Raw genomic sequence first — 13505 nt, 5'->3', positions numbered from 1 at the left:
CTATTATAAATGACTATAAAAGACTAAATATATAAATCAATTAACTATAGAAAGATACACATAAGAATAGAACAATACACAATACAATACAGTATTACATACCATTACAATCCTATACTACACAGTAATACTATATTACACTACATAATTACATTACATGTATTAGTATTACAATACAATATAGAATAATACATTTATAAATAAATAGTAAATAAATCAATGGTATTGTGTAATTATACCTCCAAATGATCCTGTCAACGTCTTGGCCCTCTGGGGGCGCAGCCTCCCATAGGGGCTGAGCCTCCTCCCCTATGGGAGTGGGCTTGGCCCAGGGTTTGAAGGATCTCAGGGTTTTCAGTGAGGTTTTGAGGCGAGGTTGTGTGGGTCTGTGGAGTATATTGAGCTGTCAAGAGTTTGTTTGCCTGTGTGTGTGTGTGTGTGTGTGTGTGTGTGTGTGACGTGCACCTGTGTGTGTTGTTTGCCGACATTCCGGCTCAAATCCTCCGGAGCAGCCACAGGGCAGAAAACACACTGGTTGGTTTTCTTCCAACACTGATTGAAAGACTGTCGCGTTTGTGTTAAAAAGTCGAAGCGGCTAAACAGAAACTGTGTGGTGTTGTTGGAACAGCTGCTGCTGTTATTGTTGCTCCTCAACGTGGGAATTTATCACCAGTCAGTTGGGATTTTTGTGGTTTTTGCTCCTTTGACGTGTTGACAAAACAAAGTTTCACTTCATTTTGTTTCTGAAACCAAACGAAGAAAAATCTGATTATGTTACTGTATTGTCACGATCTGGTTGTGTTGTTGTGTTGTTGTGATCTCACGGTGTTGTGAGATGATGGCTGCTCACTCTGTATTAGCGCCCCCTAGTGGGTATCAAGTGAGTGTCCAGTCAAGTTCAGTTCCAAACTGTATTTTATTATTTCATTATTAGCTTTTGCTGACAAAAGAAGAAACACTGTTGGCAAAAGCCGTTTTCACCATAAGTGTGATGTGTCGCCCCCTACTGATTGGGATTGCAACCAGTTTATTTTTCTTCTGTGTTGACCTAAAGAAAATCAGAAGCAGCAAAAACAACAGCAGCAGTGACAATAGTAATGGTAATAGCAGTAATAATAATGGAGTCTCTGTTGTTAAGTTGTTGAGTGTTTTGAGCCAGTTGTGTTGTTTCCTCCTGTTGGAGGTTTTTCTTTTTGTGTCTGGGCTTGTCTTTGGTTGTGTTTGGTTGGGGCCCTGAGACCATGTGCAGTGAGATGTGAGTGAAGGTGAGGCTAAGACTGGAGTGCGAGACCAAATCACTTTCACTGACTCTTTTATTTCACATCATCAGCAGAAAACTCCTTTAAAATCCATCTTCATCAATTCTGAAGCAATTCTCTCTTCAGCTCTTCTGATCAACTCATTTCAGATCTGTCGACAAATCAGATGAAGCAGAAGTGGACACCTGTTGGTGATGTGACCAATGACAAATGTATGCGTATGATTCTCTATTCATTCAATACATAGGGTTTCAGCAAGATCTACCCCAGATATATATATATATATATATATATATATTTATATATATATATATATATATATATATATATATATATATATATATATATATATATATATATACATACATATATATATATGACATGCGCTGATCCGATATTGGTTATATTGGACGAAATTACAGTATCGGAGTGGTGAGGAGAGGATATCGGAATGTACTGAAGTAACTTTCCAATCCGATCCCGCAGCCGTTCACGATACTTCTGGCCTCACTGCATGACATGCTGTAAAGAGAGCCAAGAGCGGCTGCTGCTCTTGTCACATGAACAGCAGCCAGAGTATACGCGGTGTGGACTTGTTTAGGCTTCACGAAGCGAAATGCTAAAAGTCAGAGTGCCACTGGTGCAATACACAGTTCTCAGAAGGTAGCAGCAACACTGTAAAACTTCAATAACGTTTACTTCATCAAGCATTTCTGAAAGCATCACGTGAACAAACACTGTGACAACATGTAGTAAGAATTACCTGTTGTGCGGATGTCGCTTTCGTGGCTCTCGGAGTTGACACCTTTTGTACAACATCTTCAACAGTAACATACCTCAAGACGGCGCTAGCCGGGGTCTAATTCAAATGGAGTCAACACTGACTCACGGTTCCAACAGCAATGAACAAAACATGGAATATAAGGCAGAAGGAACACTCTCACCCAAACGGCATAACCGTAATGGAGTAGAGGCCTGAAGGAGTCACAAAAGCAGCAATTTCTTTAACACGCTCTGACAAGGGCACTTGCCAATAGCTCTTCAGGAGGTCGAACTTGGACACAAATTTAGCCGAACCCACACTGTCCACACAGTCATCCATGCGCGGTAAGGAAAATTAACTGACTTGGTGACAGCATTGACCATCCTCATGTCCGTACAAAACTGAGTGTTGTCTGATTTCGGCACTAACACACAAGGCGACGCCTAGCTGGACTTAGACGGAACAGCAATACCGTGTTTGAGCATGGACACAACCTCAACTTCTCGGGGCTCATGTGATAAAACTGCTGTCTGATCGGCTGTGCCTCACCCACAACGATATCGTGCTCAATCCACGTGGTATGGGAGGGAACGTCACCAAAAGCGGGAACTCCCCAATCAGCTCCACCAGCTCGACACGCTGTTCTACCGGAAGGTGTGACAACAAAGAATCCATCTTAGCCAACGACTCTGAATTTTTCAACCTCCCACGCAGCATACTGTCATCAGGTTCGGGAACAGTGTCTGACTCCTGCGCCACTCCGCAGATGTCCACTGCTAGTGCAGGACATGCACTACCTTTAACGCCCTCACTATCCTCGGATCGCTGATAATATGGCTTCAACAGGTTCACGTAGTACAGCTGAGACAACTTCCTTCGACCTGGAGTGACAAGCCAATAGTTTACATCAGAGACACCGTATATGGACCAACATACTTCGCTTGGAACGGCGACGTCACCAGTGGTGTTTACACGAGGACCTGGTCCCCCGGACTGAACTCATGGCGCACCGTACCGTACCATGATCATAGAGGACCTTCATTTTACTCAGCCTGTTCCAGCTTCTCTCGTGCCAACAGACCTGCCCGAAACAACTTGTGCCGAAAACCGTTTACAAAATCAATTAAGTTCCTAGGCGCCTCGGTAGGAACCGACCCGCTCTTTAGCGCAGCCAACGGCCCGCGCACCAAGTGCCCTAAATCAATTTGTTCCAGCTGAAGCCTGTGCACTCTTGCACCGGTTCTCGCGCCGCCAACATCAACCACGGGAGACCATCCTCCCAGTCTCGGTCCAGCTCTGTGCAGTACGTTTGAAGCAAGGACTTATGCATCTGGTGGAAGCGCTCTAACGCCCCCTGACTTTGCGCATGACCCGGAGTGGACTGGTTGTAGTTCACCACCAGTATCTTCAACACCTGAGTGAACATATGTGAACAATAATTGGACCCCCGATCACTCTGTATGACTTAAGGTATCCCAAACACTGAAAGAAACTGTGAGAGTGCCTTAAGCACAGCTTTAGTTGTGATAAAGCGAAGTGGATAAGCTGCCGGATAGCGAGGACGCTGACACATGACCGTTAATAAATACTTACAACCCGACTTGGCACTGGGCAAACGGGCCCACACAGTCTATGATCAGATATTCGAAAGGCTCGCTCACAACAGGAATTGGTTGCAATGGTGCTGGCTTCAGGCGCTGGTTGGGTTTCCCTGTCAGCTGACACACATAAAAGGATGTTGAGCCCCTAGGTCACACAACACACCAATATTGACTGACTCAGCACTGACTCAACAAAAGCTCAAACCCAGACCTGTCACTGGCATCAGCCTCCACCACCTTTTCCTCTCGTGCACTTGCGCACAACATGACCAGAGCCGGGTAAGATGCAACATTTTCACATTTTAACGAAGGACATTGGTCCTTCCAGTGACCCTCCCCACGGCAGAAATTGAACAGGTTTGAACACCCTGGGCAGACAGAGGCCAACGCGCTAGTAAGAACATAGCACACGGTGCTTCATAAAAAGCTGACAAATCCATAATCACCTGGAGCTGCATCCACTCTACCCGGTGCGCAATACGCAATCAAGGCCCCCCAGAGAGTTCCCCTGCCTAACCCAAGATCTAGCTAATCTCCACCCTACTCTTCATGCAGTTCTGCGGCGGGTTGATTAAGCACGAAACCAGCGAGATCCGCACAGGCGAACCTCCGGAGTGCCACTGAGAAGATTGCTTGCGCAACCAACGCAAAACACTCCCCACAGCACTATGGAGAAAAAAAAACAAACCGACACAGTCCCAAAAGGAGAGAGTGCCCTAAGCCTATGGGAACCTCCAGGAAATGCGCTGCTATAGCGTATCACTTAACTCCCACCGGTGAGTGGAACTAAGAACAACATAACTCAAACAAAATAACCTCAAGTTGCACAGCCGGACGAGCCCCCATTTGTCAAAGCTGGCTCAGTTCTCTGTCAAACAACGCAACGAGGAATGTCATGACAAAATGATATTTATTTAATAGAGTAAAACGGAAACTAAACAAAACAAAATACCACAACCTATGTCTGTGGTGTAGACGGTCAGTGGTGTGTGCAGGTGCATGGCTGATAGGTGTGTTGGAGGTGGCTAACAAAAGCGACAGGACCACAAATGCATTGAGGACACTGCACAGTCTATTTCAAAGCAAGAAAATTGGAAAAAGTCATTGAATTTGATAATATTTTACAGAAAGTCAAGAAATATAATGTTCAAAAAAATAGCAGTGTTGACATCTTTCTTTACAAACTCAAAAAAGTACTGTATAAACTAAGAAATGCTGGAAGATTCAACTTTCCTGAGAATAACAAACTAATATTTAGTGGCATAACCACGGTTTCTGATGGCTGCTTCACATGTGTGGTACATGGAGTCGACCAACTTCTGGCACCGGTCAACAGGTATTGCAGCCCAGGACAATTGTACCACGTTCTACAATTCTTCTGCATTTCTTGGTTTTGCCTCATGAACAGCAGTTTTTATGTCAGCCATATAAGTTTTGGATGGGATTAAGGTCTGGCGACTGTGCTGGCCACTCCATTACTTCAATTCTCTTTGTTTGGAACCAGGATTTTGCTCGCTTGCTGGTGTGTATGGGGTCGTTGTCTTGTTGAAACGTCCATTTCAAGGGCATTTCCTCTTCAGCATACTGCAACATGACTTCTTCAATGACTTTTTCCAATTTTCTTGCTTTGAAATAGAATGTGCAGTTTCCTCAATGAATTTGTGTTCATTAAATACAATTTATTTGAGGAATTTTGAAGTTTACTCACGTTTTTAAACATACTGCTATTATTATGAACACAACTGTATATACACACACACACACACACACACATATATACACACACACACACACACACACATATATATATACACACACATATATATACACACATACATACATACACACACATATATATATACATACACATATATACATATATACATACACATACACACACATACATATATATATACATACACATATACACACATACATACATATATACACACACACACACACACACACACATACATATATATACACACACACACACACATACATATATATACACACACACACACATACATATATATACACACACACACACATACATATATATACACACACACACACATACATATATATATATATATATATATATATATATATATATATATATATATATATATATACACACACACACACATACACATATATATATATTTGCATACACATATATATTATGGCTGCACGATTATGGCCAAAATGATAATCGCGATTATTTTTGTCAATATTAAAATCACGATTATTAATCACGATTATTCATCATGTTAGGTCAAACATATGTTTATTGCGTGTTCTTTTTCAAACAAGCAGTATGTAAACAAGGTTTCAAATTGATACTTAAAAATATCAATAAAATAAAATAAATAAAGTAAATAATAGAATAAAATTGAGCCAAGACATGGCAAAAACTTGGCACACAGGGCAACACAGCTAACTTATACTTGCAGAGTGTTTTCTTTAAAATTTTCGACTGCTGCGATTTCTCTCTCTATTTTCCCTTTACGTTTTTCATAAAGTGCAGGTAATGCCACTTTGGAGAAGTAATTGCGCGAGAGGATCACGGACCTCTTGTCTAGGACTTCCACCATGTTTTTGAAGCGTTCGTTGCTCACAGTATTTATTGGACACGTCTTTGGCCAAATAAAACGTTATTGCATCCGTTATTTCAGCGTGCCTTTTAGAGGTGGATGAATACGGTGTCGCCCAATGCAGTGTTGCTGTTACGGTTGTCTGGGCTGGCGCTGGACACGGACGGGGATTTAGTGGACCAGCGTTGAATTAACAAACAGTTCTCAAACTGTTGTTCGTTCTGGTCCAGACACTGCCGACAACGCAAAGCGATGGAATAGCAGACATCATGAAACAATTCCCTTGGTATTTGCGTGCGTTCACGTTCAATGGTTGCTCTCAATTCAATGACTGTTGCAGGTCTCATTGCGTAGACTTTTTCTTTTAGGTATCTCCATAAAAAAAGAAGTCTAGTGATCTGAGGTCTGGTGAACGTGGAGGTTATTCAACAAAACCCCTCCGTCCAATCCACCTGTTTGGCAAGATCATGTCACTGTAATGTGTCAGGTAAGGATCCAAGTGCAACACCAAATGGGTAAGGGAAGAGGATTTATTTGCGACTGTTAGCAACAGTAGGCTAAAGCTTGTGGTCAGGGACGGAAGGCAGGTAAGTTCTCCGAGACGGCGACAGAGCAGGCTGATCGGCTGTCCGGGGCCGAGATCGAGGGTTCGTGTCCAAGGCTTTCCAGGTCGACAGTAACAGGGCAGGCGAAGCAGGGTCGTGGTCGGACACAGAAGCAAGGTCGGGTTACCAGGACAGGAATGCAGGACAGGGGCAGAAACCAGGGCCAGGGCCAGGCAGGCAGTAACAAAGTTAGCGGACAATCTGGCAACGAGTGAGTGTGGGGACCAAGGCTTATATGCAGCAGCCAGTGATGGCAGAGAGAAAGCAGGTGTGTCAATCAGGTGGGAACGTGTCTCAGCTGCGCGCCAGCCAAGGGCACACAGAACCCAGCAGGCAAGACTGACAGGCGTGTGACAATCAAGGAAGGCTCTAACATCGCGATGGTAGTGTGGGGATGCCGAATCTTGCTGAGAATAAAACTCCTTTTCTTCAAAGTCTTCTCTAATGCTTGGCATGACAGACTGTTGCAGAGAATTCAAGTAAAATGGACCAGTCACAGTAGCGTCAAAAAAAGAACGGTCCAATTAATCCTCTTGTTGATAAGCCGCACTACACTGTAATTCCTTCATGTGGTCCTGTCGGCAGTGTCTGGACCAGAACGGACAACAGTTTGAGAACAGGCGGTGACAAAACAATAGAATGATGTTTATAAATTATTTTACATGTTAAAAATTAAACAAATTATAATAAACACCGAGTTTACAATTATTTAAAGTGTGTATACATTTTTTGGGACACCCTGTATATATATACACACACACATATATATATATATATTTATATATATATAGATATATATCTATATATCTATATATATAGATATATATACATACACACACACACACACACACATACATATATATATATATACACATATATGCATACAGGTGAAAAGTTGAAGTAGGTGAAGTGATCACATGTGTGTGTGCCTACATGCACGCACACACACACACACACACACACTCACACACACTCGCGGACGCTAAACAAAAAAAAAGCCAAAAATAAAGTTGCGCCACCTGCTGCCTCCTCACACATCTTTTTTTATCAGTGGAGGGTGATGTGATGAGCCCACAGCTGTTCTCCCAGCACCCCTCAACAGACCCCCCCCCTCCACACACACACACACACATACAGAGTTATCCTAACAGCCATATGTTGCCCCCAGCAGAAGGTGTGAGTTCCCCTAGGACACAGCAACACTCAGTGATGCAGTGACTTTTACACACTTTTACAGTTCAATGACTCTCAGTTCAGTTCAGTTTCGTCCAATGACTCTCAGTTCAGTTCAGTGACACCCAGTTCAGTTGTGTTCAGTTTGGTTCAGTTTGGTTCGATTCAGTTCAGTTTAGTTCAATGACAATCAGTTCAGTTCAGATCACCTCAGTCAAGTTCAGTCCAGTTCAGTTTAATGACACTCAGTTCAGTTCAGTTTAGTTCAATGACTCTCAATTCAGCTCAGTTCAGTTCAATGACACTCAGTTCATTTCAGTTCAGTTCAATGACACTCAGTTCAGTCCAGTTCAATGACACTCAGTTCAGTTCATTTCGGTTCAGTTCAGTTCAGTTCAGATGAGATCAACTTCAATTTATTTAATCTCTAACCAGATTTTTTAATTCAAAGAGCCCCCACGACAGCAGCAGGACGTCTGCTCTTGTCTGCCCAGGCAGAAGGAAAAGTAGTTCTCCCCGAGAGCCACATCACTGCCACGTGATCTCAATTGATAGATAGATCAATAGTTTGATTGATAGACAGACAGCAGTGATGGGCAAGCTACTCGGAAAATGTAGAAAGTTAAGCTACAAGAAAGGTAAATTGAGAGCTTCGCCTTTCGGCTTAGCTGCTTCTTCACCACGACGGACCCGTACAGCGACCGCATCACTGCAGACGCCACACCGATCCACCTGTCGATCTCACGCTCCATCCTCCCCTCACTCGTGAAAAGACCCTGAGACACTTGAACTCCTCCACCTCAGGCAGGATCTCCCCACCGACATGCAGAGGGCAAACCACCTTTTTCCGGTCGAGAACCATGGCCTCAGACTTGGAGGTGCTGATTCTCATCTCAGCCGCTTCACACTCGGCTGCAAACCGCCCCAGCGCACATTGGAGGTCCTGGCTCAATGAAGCCAACATGACCACATCATCCGCAAAAAGCAGAGACGCAATCATGTGGTTCCCGAACTGGACCCCCTCCGGCCCCTGGCTATGCCTAGAAATTCTGTCCATGAAAGTGATGAACAGAACCGGTGGCAAAGGGCAGCCCTGACGGAGTCCAACATGCATTTGGAACAAGTCTGACTTACTGCTGGCAATGTGAACCAGACTCCTGCTCCGATCATACAGGGACCGAACGGCCCTTAACAGAGGGCCCCGGACCCCATACTCCTGTAGCACCCCCCACAAGATGCGTCGAGGGACACAATCAAACGCCTTCTCCAGATCCACAAAGCACATGTAGACCGGTTGGGCGAACTCCCATGAGCCCCCGAGCACCCGGCGTAGAGTATGGAGCTGGTCTAGTGTTCCACGAACCCGCACTGTTCCTCCTGAATCCGAGGTTCGACTATCGGCCGTATCCTCCTCTCTAGCACCCTGGAATAGACTTTACCGGGGAGGCTGAGGAGTGTGATCCCTCTATAATTAGAGCACACCCTCCGGTCCCCCTTTTTAAAAAGAGGAACCACCACCCCGGTCTGCCAGTCCAGAGGCACTGTCCCCGACCGCCACGCGATGTTACAGAGACGTGTCAGCAACGACAGTCCCTGCACATCCAGAGACTTGAGGTACTCGGGGCGGATGTCATCCACCCCTGGAGCCTTGCCACCAAGGAGCTTCTTGACCGCCTCAGTGACTTCAGCTTGGGTAATGGACAAGTCCTCCCCCTCGTCCCCCACTCTGTCTCCTCCGCGGAAGACGTGACGGCAGGATTGAGGAGAACCTCGAAGTATTCCTTCCACCGCCGGACAACATCCCCAGTCGAAGTCAACAGCTCCCCACCTGCACCATAAACATCTCCTGAGGCGCCGGACGGTTTGCCAGAACTTCTTCGAGGCCGATCGAAAGTCCTCCTCCATGGCCTCCCCGAACTCCTCCCAAGCCCGAGTTTTTGCCTCTGCTACCACCCGAGCTGCAGCACTCTTGGCCTGCCGGTACCGGTCAGCTGCTTCCGGGGTCCCTTGCTAGGACTCCTTCTTCAGCTTGACGGCATCCCTTACTACTTACTTGAAGACCGCACTGGCAGAGGGCTCAACCAGATGTTCCCAACAGACCCTCACAATACGTTTGGGCCTACCGGGTCTTTCCGGTCTCCTCCCCCACGAGCGGATCCAGCTCACCACCAGGTAGTGATCAGTTGACAGCTCAGCCCCTCTCTTCACCCGAGTGTTCAAGACACAGGGACGGAGGTCAGACGACATAACGACAAAGTCGATCATCGACCTCCGCCCCAGGGTATCCTGATGCCAAGTGCACCGGTGGAGACCCCTGTGCTCGAACATGGTATTCGTCACAGACAAACTGTGACTAGCACAGAAGTCCAGCAACAGAACACCATTCGGGTTCAGATCAGGGAGGCCGTTCCTCCCAATTATGCCTCTCCAGGTCGCACTGTCGCTGCCCACATGTGCGTTGTAGTCCCCCAGCAGAACAACGGAGTCCCCAGTCGGAGCACCATCCAGCACCCCTCCCAAGGACTCCAAGAAGGCCGGGTACTCAACACTGCCATTCGGGCCATAGGCCGAAATGACAGTGAGAGACCTGTCCCCAACCTGAAGACGCAGAATGCGACCCTCTCGTTCACCGGGGTGGCGGTTAAGCTGTGGTGCAATAAGCACGCCCACACCAGCCCGCCACCGCTCACCGCAGGCAACGCCAGAAAAATGGAGAGTCCAGCCCCTCTCGAGGAGCTGGGTTCCAGAGCCCATGCTGTGCGTGGAGGTGAGCCCGACTATATCTAGTCGGTACCTCTCAACCTCCTGCACAAGCTCAAACTCCTTCCCCCCCAGCGAGGTGACATTCCATGTCCCTACAGCCAGAGGCTGCTTCCGAGGCCCGGGTTGTTGAGACCCTCCCTACGGCTTCCTCTGCGGGTGATGAGCCCACAGGAGGTAGGACCCACGTCGCTCGTTCGGGCTGGTTCCGGCCGGGCCCCGTGGGCAAAGGCCCGGCCACCAGGCGCTCGCATGCGAGCCCCAACCCCGGGCCTGGCTCCAGGGTGGGGCCCCGGGTGCGCCATACCGGGCGACGTCACGGTCCTTTCATTGTCAGCATTCATAGGAGTTGGTGAACTGCCCTTAGTCTGTCCCGTCACCCAGAACCTGTTTGCCTTGGGAAACCCTGCCAGGGGCATAAAGCCCCAGGCAACATAGCTCCTGGGATCATTCGGGCACTCAAATTCCCTTTACAAACATACCCAACATATTGCTGCCAATTTTACTGTCGAAGCTTGGAGCGTACGTAAGTACTAATGACATTTTAAATAAGAGGGACTGTAATATATGCAAATTTGCGTTGAGTTGGACTTCATTTCACCTGAATAAATAAAAAAACAACAACTCTAAAATAACTATCAGCTGTCTACCTCTGTGAACTACCGAGACTCACAGCTAGCACGGCTTTCTTCGGGTATTAGCAAATGAAGTCAGCATCCAGGTAACATTTTGATTTGGGCTGCCTGAGATGATCAATTTTCCTTGGCTATCATATTTTCTTTACTTTCATTGAGTTCTCAGAGTTTCTGAGAGAGCTTATGCCGACTTTTGACAAGATATTAATCTGTGATTATTTCAATATCCATGTGTGTTGCTCCTCTGACCAGTTTTCAAATGACTTTAAATCTTTATTAGACTCTATGGATTTCACTCAATCCGTATCCTGCCCTACTCATCGATAAGGTCACACCTTGGATCTAATCATGTCTCGCGGGGTGACTGTGTCTGTCTGTGAGGTTGTGGATTTTCATATCTCTGACCACTCTCTCATACATTATGACATCTGTTCTGTTCCACCTGCACCTGTAATCACTGCCCCCCAACATCGTCACATTTATACCCCCTCTACCATCCAGGATTTTGCTGCTGCCTTTTCTGCCTCGGAATTTTGTTACAACACCAAACTGACATCGCGGCTGTGTCCAGACCTTTTTCTTTCATCCTTTCACACCATATGCACCCAGTTTCAATACTCTGTTGTGCCTTTTAAAGTAAAAGTAGTGAAATCTGACCTCGGGCTTAACGACACTACTCGAGACCTGAGGTGGCAGTGCGGAGGGCTGAGCGCAAGTGGAGGAAAGATAGGCTGCAGGTGTCACTGGAAGTTTTCAGAGATAGTCTTGTCTCCTATTAGAGAGCGGTAAAGGATGCTAAAGCAAAGCACTTGTCGAATCTCATCAACAGCACTAGCCACCACCCTGGAATCCTGTTCAGTACTATCAACTCTGTCATAAAAATCCGGTGTCTGTTGCTTGAAATGACCTGTCTTATCACACTTGTAATGCTTTAAGACAATATTTTTTGGACAAGGTTTCCTCAGTTAGGCAATCCATCATTTGCCCCCCCACTGATGCCACCTCCATCCTGGCTGGACAGTGTATTTTTGAGGAATTTACTCCAGTTTCTCTTGCTGACCTTAAGACAGCGGTCCAGGAGCTAAAGGCTACTACCTGCACTCTTGACACTGTCCCTGACAGAATTCTGAAGGAGGCCATTTACACCTTAGGCCCTTGCCTCATCTCTTTCATAAACAGCTGTCTATGTTTGGGCACCGTGCCTGCTGCCATTGTCAGACCACTACTCAAAAAACTTAACCTTGATCCATCCATCCTGTCCAACTTCCGCCCAATATCCCACCTCCCCTTTCTGGCCAAGTTGATGGAGAAGCTTGTTAATTTCCAGCTTCAGTCCCACCTCCAATTGCATGCCATTGCTGATAAGTTCCAATTTGGTTTCAGGTCCGGACACAGCACGGAGTCTGTATTACTGAGGGTCCACAATGATATACAGCGATGGACAGTAAAAGGTCTGTGGTTCTGGTATTACTGGATCTGACCGCTGCTTTTGACACCGTGGATCATGCTATCCTCATCTCCTGACTTCAACACTCTGTCGGCATGCAGGGTGGGGTCTTCAGATTGTTCTCATCTTATCTTTCTAACAGATCTTTGTCAGTGATGTTAAATGACTGATCATCCTCAGTTGCCCCTCTTTCAACTGGTGTGCCTCAAGGTTCAATTCTTGGGCCTAGTCTGTTTGCGCTGTATATGCTGCCACTTGGACAACTTATTGCCAATCATAACATCAAATTTACTTTTTTAATGCAGACGACCTCCAGATCTACTTACCTGTGATCCTGAGTAACCGTTCTGCTCTGGAACCTCTCCATGAATGTCTTCATAATACCAATAAATGGCTTTCCCAGAATTTCCTCCACTTTGAATGAAGGAAAGACTGAATACATTCTGTTCAGCCCAGACTCATCCCATAACTCACCCTGTTTTGACCCCTTAACACCTCAGTCTGCTTCTTCTGTGAGGAACTTGGGTGTTATTTTTGACAGTGGTCTAAACTACAGCAAACAAAAAAGTGTAGTGGTGAAGGTGAGTTTTTTCCAGCTTAGGCTCCTTGCTAAAGTCAAGCTATTCTTGTCCAGAGCTGACCTTGAAAAAACGCCATCCATGCTT

The 13505-nt window shown here is 46.0% G+C and overlaps 1 long non-coding RNA gene across 1 annotated transcript in view; it reads left to right on the top strand.

Annotated features, from left to right (window-relative positions):
* Positions 1-10898: 10898 nt before the first annotated feature.
* LOC142889659 (uncharacterized) overlaps positions 10899-13505 on the top strand; it is a 250072-nt gene continuing 247465 nt past the window's right edge. The window contains exon 1 of the long non-coding RNA XR_012926863.1: positions 10899-10935. This is a non-coding gene — a long non-coding RNA (uncharacterized LOC142889659). The remainder of the gene's footprint in view (positions 10936-13505) is intronic.

The sequence above is a fragment of the Nelusetta ayraudi genome, unplaced genomic scaffold (assembly GCF_046127955.1).
Source record: "Nelusetta ayraudi isolate G7.1 ecotype Tasmania unplaced genomic scaffold, CSIRO-AGI_Nayr_v1 ptg000023l, whole genome shotgun sequence".
In the NCBI taxonomy this organism is placed as follows: Eukaryota; Metazoa; Chordata; class Actinopteri; order Tetraodontiformes; family Monacanthidae; genus Nelusetta; species Nelusetta ayraudi.
Note: the sequence above shows the minus strand (reverse complement) of the source record. Positions and strands in the feature narration are given on the sequence as shown.